Here is a 6,185-nt window from a genome sequence, read left to right as displayed (position 1 = left end):
CTTTGCCAAATGGAATGTATTAATTGCGTGCGCATAACACACCGAGCTCAGAAAATGAGCCGAGGGTATCATGCAGAGTTCAACTATCACGTGACCAACGCAAGAAGGGTAACGCCCTGGCAACAAAAAAAGGGGCACGGAAAAGTAAAGGACGAAAAACACTCAATGTGAAAGAAGGTCAAATGGAATGTCAATGGATAACACAACGTGCGTGGAGGTGAACTTGACTTACTCTGTGACGTATCGACGACAAATTTCCCACATCCTTATTTGGAAAATATCTGGTCCTGTTTTTCAGGGAGGGCTGGGAGAGGGTAAAAGATTTAAGATTGTATAATATCAGCTTAGTAACTGAATTGTGTTTCACAAAGCCATTTACTTTCTCGACAACACGGCTGTTTCATGTCGCACAGAAGTTAGTTTATGACACGCGTACGTAGCATCGTATTTTCGGAGGAGCTCGTTACGCTCAAGCGCTTGCTCCCGCTACCACAAACGACGCATTTAAGAAAGAAATGTCAACATAGTGACATTTCAAGACTATTACGCTATTACATTTATATACGTGTAATAACTCGGACTATTCGTATCATAGTGTGTATTTATATTTGCACTGACTGATATTCCAGCCCATCTTTATCTCCGTGTTTGCAGCCTTTTCATGTTAACTTACATGCAATATTTTTGTTCGGCGTTTAAATTGTGTACGAGCGTCGACATTGTACGAAGTACTGAAATAATATCAATTTTATTCAAGTGTCCAGGTTCGTTTCCCTTTTAAATTAGCCATACCAGAAAATACTGCGATAACTTTGTTTACCCGCCATCGCTAAGCTTTAGCTAGGAAAATATGAACAGGTTAAAAACCTAACTTTTTTTTTCACAAATTCTCACTCTAATAAAACTCATCACGCAATTGAGATGACGCATTCATAACTTGAATGCATTCCTGGTTGTCACTTTTTGTCGTTTAGTAATTCGCGCGTTTTTTAATCAAGGTCTATGGTAGTATACGCGCGACAGTTAGCAGAATGCGACCGAAACCGTTAACACTTTACTTCGACGGTGATCACTGCTCGAAAAAGCCCAACCCGCCCACCTGACAAAAAAAACTGAAGGATCGCGCTGCTCGCGGCAGTACAGCATGTCATACAGGGGTCAAGACTCGGAAGTGACGAGTGACCTCTTCACTTCTCCTCAGGGTCACGCAAAGGAGAAGATTCTATCCATTAAAGCAAATTAGCGTTGGCCATGAAGCAAGTGTTAGCGATTGATAACAAACTGATTGCACTTCTATTATGAAGTCTTCAATAAAAAACCTTGTATTTGATAGACAAGGTAATAATATATTGAGCTGAATTTCCATCTTATCTTGAGAGCTTCGCTTTAGCGTACCTTCTGATAAAAGAGCTACGGTGCCAATTAATATCTGGCCATTTCTATATGTATTTCTGTATGTATTTCTGTATGTATTTCTGTATGTATTTCTGTATTTCTGTATTTCTGTATGTATGTATGTATGTATTTCTGTATTTCTGTATTTCTGTATTTCTGTATGTATGTATGTATGTATGTATGTATGTATGTATGTATGTATGTATGTGCGTACGTACGTTTTGTACATACGTACATATTTATGTGTACGTAAGCGGAATGTACATAGATGGGTCTATGGGTATGTAAGTAACTTTCCATTTAAGATACTATGGATGTAACATAAGCTTTTGAAGGTAGTTTTACTAATTTGTTTTACGTGAGAAATGCATCTTCTCATTCCTCTTCCTGGTTCACACTTTGTGATGACATGTCGGGTCCAAAATTCGCTTTTAACAACAAACTGTTTTTCACTAATAGAATAAAATTATGGAAAATACATAATAAATTACAGCTAATAGAGCTTTAAAACATATTCATGTTGGTAGCCTTCGTGTTCAAGCGTTGTTCTTCCCGATCAGATTCGTGTCTTCACGTCAGCTAACATATCAATGAATATGATGCGAGGAATTTCATACACAGTTGAGCCGGTTGTCCGGTTTACGGTATTTTAGGGCGACCCTGATCGAAGCTTATTGTAACAATGATTTGTGACCGCTTTCTTTAAAATTTCGGGGGTTGGAGGATATTGGTTCTAGTCCCGCATTTTAATTTGCATTTCCATAGATTTCATATAGATGGCTGTATCTCTGCTGCAAACGAACAACAATATAGGATTAAATTAAAACCCTGCATCCCTGAATCGAGGGGGGGGGGGGGGGTCACTGATCTTATTATGTCAACAAGTAACGGCATGATGATGTGACCTTCACGGTGACCTTTGTCAGAGTTTTGTAATGCTACTGTAACACCTAATCGAGCTAGTTCTTTCAGCTTAGATTCTTCCGACCTTGTCTTGGAATTGCGATGAATACCTCTCACTGAAAGAAGGTGAAGCTATTTTTTGTTTGGTTGTCTTTCATATTGGCCGTGACAACTTGAAAAAAACTTTTATAAAATTGCGGTTGGTTATTTCGAAAATTTTGAAAAGATGCCTAGTGTATATTTTAGCAATCATTACGGGAGTGATGCAGGAACGAGTATATTCGTAAATTGCTCCTTTAGTGGTAGTCTTCCATATTCCAACGATTAACTACCTTTCACTCAGATTTCCCGCCTAAATTTACGAACAGAAATTTGTGTCGTTTGGTATATTTCCCCGGACATCCGTCTACTTTGGACTGATTATATTTTGGCTTTCTTCCATATTAGCAGATTTTTAATAAAAACTGAGACACAAGACTGATTACTACGGCAGATTTTCATGGCGGCTCTTTTAAATTTCTCGATCTCAAGTGAAAATGGGCATATCTCACATGACATTGTGCGCACCCCTGCAACATCGGGCAAACGTGATGGCCGCCAGGGAGCACGTCACCTACCCTGTTGCGAGCAGCTGTTGCGTGGGTTCCTCTGTTCATTGGTTTTACACCGCCACCGGATCCATGGAGAAATCACAACCTTGAAACAACAAAAGTTATGAAACGCGGATAACTTCTTCGTATTTGCCAGAACCTTGGTGGCGATCTTGACATATTCTAGGCGCAGATGGTATGGTTCCAATTTATGTTGAGTGAGGCAATTGTTCTCGCTTGTTTGGCTTTTGGTAAAAGAACATCTTTGGCCTAGAATTTGCTTCTCCAATTTCATCGCGATAGTGACGCTGCGGGACATTCATGAGTCCTTTTGTCCAAAAAATCGAACGTTGAAGTTTTCAATATCAGAAATTTAAAGTTATCACATAGTTTCCCACTGATTGAACAAACCTGTATATATACATATTACATTTTAATTCAATCCCGTTATAATTTCGTCTTTGATTTAGGAACATTTGATCTGAACAGATACGCAATATCATTAAATAACGGAAAACAAATGCTATGTGCGAGAAAGAAAAATGGTGGAACAAGCCCTGGGGAGAGATATTCGGACGTTCAAACTGTTACAATACGTGTAAGGTCTACCACTTACGGGGTTATTTTCAAGCTCACTGAGTAAATAAATTTATCGCAGGCTTATTTTCGTGAAAATTGAAAATTTTATTTCTTCCCTTTGAGTTAACACAGGAATGGTAGCCATTTTGAATTTCAATTGTCGGTATACAAACGCTGTGTTGCTTCTCTTGGACAAAATTTTCCACGGTGACCCCTGATTTTTATCCTTGATTTCAAAAGGGGATGGATTAAGTTTTCCTGAGGAAAGTCCTAGCACGAGTTTAAGTCTGTCAATGAAATATCAATAAACTTCATGGCCGGTTGTCCGCGTTCCCTTTCATCCTGACTTACGCGCATATCAACGTCGGTCCTTTTTCTTGGCGGCAGTGTGGAAGTGTCCGAGTCTCAACTTCCAACATTTGTGGTGACAGTCTTTCCATCGGCATGCAGGCGAGAAACAAACAGGAAACACTGCCGTACCAGGCCCCATATTGCAATCTCTTGACAACCTGACTGAATTCACAATTGACACCCCACTGTAAAAATCCTCGACACAACCGAATTCGGATTGTGCGTGTCCCATTTTTCTCTATCATTTATGTATTCATTTTTTTTCAAATCTTATTAGGCCTAAATGTCTCTAAACCTGGTCAAATATATCAAGTATTTGACGAAGATCAAACGGGTGAAATCTAAAATTGGGTTTGCTAATTCCATGGTAGCTTGTGTAGCATCTGAGTCCATGGTTTACTTGCCTAGACAAAGTAAAATACGGTTCTTCAAACGTTCATCTGTCTGATGCATTCGCGAGACAGCGAACATGGACGGAAAACCATGAATATCGTATGGTAACACAGACAGCGCACGGCGGGCGCGCGGCGTCAAATTTACCGTTCGGACGGAATAGTTAGATGCGAGGAAGTCAAGAAGTTTTGTCGCAGATGATTAGTTAACAAAAGTTGCTTGTTCTATGTGATCGGGCTTTGCTCGGGTTATTTCATCTGTCGCGTGCCTAAGTTATTTAGTCCAAATGTTGGCCTACATGGTGTGAGGGAAAATATTGCCGAAGGTTCTTTGTGTGGCTCCAACAGTAAAGCGAACAGATTTGCGCATGCGCACATAGTAGAGGCGGCCAAGGCGCAAAAAGTAGCTCACAAAAACAGATCGGCGACTCCCCTTGATTGAATAAACAATAACTTCATCAGAAAAATAGATTAGTTTTTAGATTTTACTTTACTTCACCATAGAGTTGAGAATAACTTGGCCTTCTAAACGTCTCCAACACAGTAACTGACCGCGTTGTAACTTTTTTCGTACTCAGCACTAATAAAGGCAAGGCCGCATTTGCTCCCTTGCAAACATTCGGTCATGAGTACATTTGGTTTGCAAAATTTGTGACAAATTTTTTTTTTTTGTAAAATAAAGGATCGGGCGAAAATGCTGTTCAAACCAAATAAGTACGAACCAACAACAGCGGATAAAGTTGCGAGACTTGTGCGGGTTGGGATAAGTGACTCGGAAACGTACCCTGACTTGGAACGGCTGAAGTTACCGCAGCCTTTGTGCATCACGGTACCGAGTGGTATCATAACTGAGTTTCACTTGCACCGTATTTTTGTAGTGGGTCCCTCCATCGTACGCATAAATAATTACGAGTAGTCAGTCGACGGGAAATGGCCGGTCCTGCCGTTTCCCCCATACAGCAAATGTCCGCTTGAGTGGCTTTTTGATCGAAGTGCCGCCCTTCAATGGCCAGGTTACAAGAACAGGAAGGGGGAAAAACACTGCAAAATCTTCAGCCCCGCTCGTACGTACGGTAGCCTTCATCGCCAGTATTGATGGGTTTTGTTTACAATAACCGCCGAGAGGACCGTTAAGAACTGAAGCTGCCTTACATTCACAACTTATCTTGCTCTATCGCTTCTAACTAAATGTAGACAAATCGAACATCAGGATTGACATCTCCACGTTTTATATGAGATAAGGACATTAGTTAGATTTTCATTGTATATAAATTGATCCTTATTCACAGCCTAACTTTTCAGATTCTTACAGATGGTTCATCAACTCATCAACTTATCAAAAAGCATGGTACAAGCAATTCTTGTTTGTTTCACGATCCCATTGTCTCTTTCTCCAAAAAAAAAAAAAAACCCCGCAAAACAAAAGAACAAACAAAATACACTGCTGATGTACAAAGACTTGGAACTAGCAAAATATATTAGTTAGGTGTACCGAACGTGTTGACAGTAAGCGTGCAGGATCTTGTCACACTACTGCAGCCCACTCCTTGCCGGGCAGAAAACACCTTGGTCCCAGCATGCAACGGTAATCGAACTTTAACCTTGACGGAGCTGACCAGTTGTTCATAAACATGACGTCCTCCACAATCACGTCCACATAATTATTGCGCAACGGCCAGCAAGGACCAAATCAGAATAACAAGGGAATCCCGCCACGCCGTTTTCTATGCTCGAAGTGAACACAATCTCCCGCCAAATATTGAAGTGTCCCATAGAACGTTTCTCGCCGAGAAAGCAAACAAAATTGCAAAGTGTAAATAAAAATAAAAAATATATAAACACCGTTTTGTGATATACAGCTCGATTCAAATCAATCACTTGCTGTAGGATATCAACATTTACCGGTTAGTGTAAAGTTCAGTAAATTAAATAATTGATTTGCGATATTTTTCTGCAGATGAAGTAAAAAAAAATA

The sequence above is a fragment of the Ptychodera flava genome, chromosome 7, assembly GCF_041260155.1.
Source record: "Ptychodera flava strain L36383 chromosome 7, AS_Pfla_20210202, whole genome shotgun sequence".
In the NCBI taxonomy this organism is placed as follows: domain Eukaryota; kingdom Metazoa; phylum Hemichordata; class Enteropneusta; family Ptychoderidae; genus Ptychodera; species Ptychodera flava.
Note: the sequence above shows the minus strand (reverse complement) of the source record.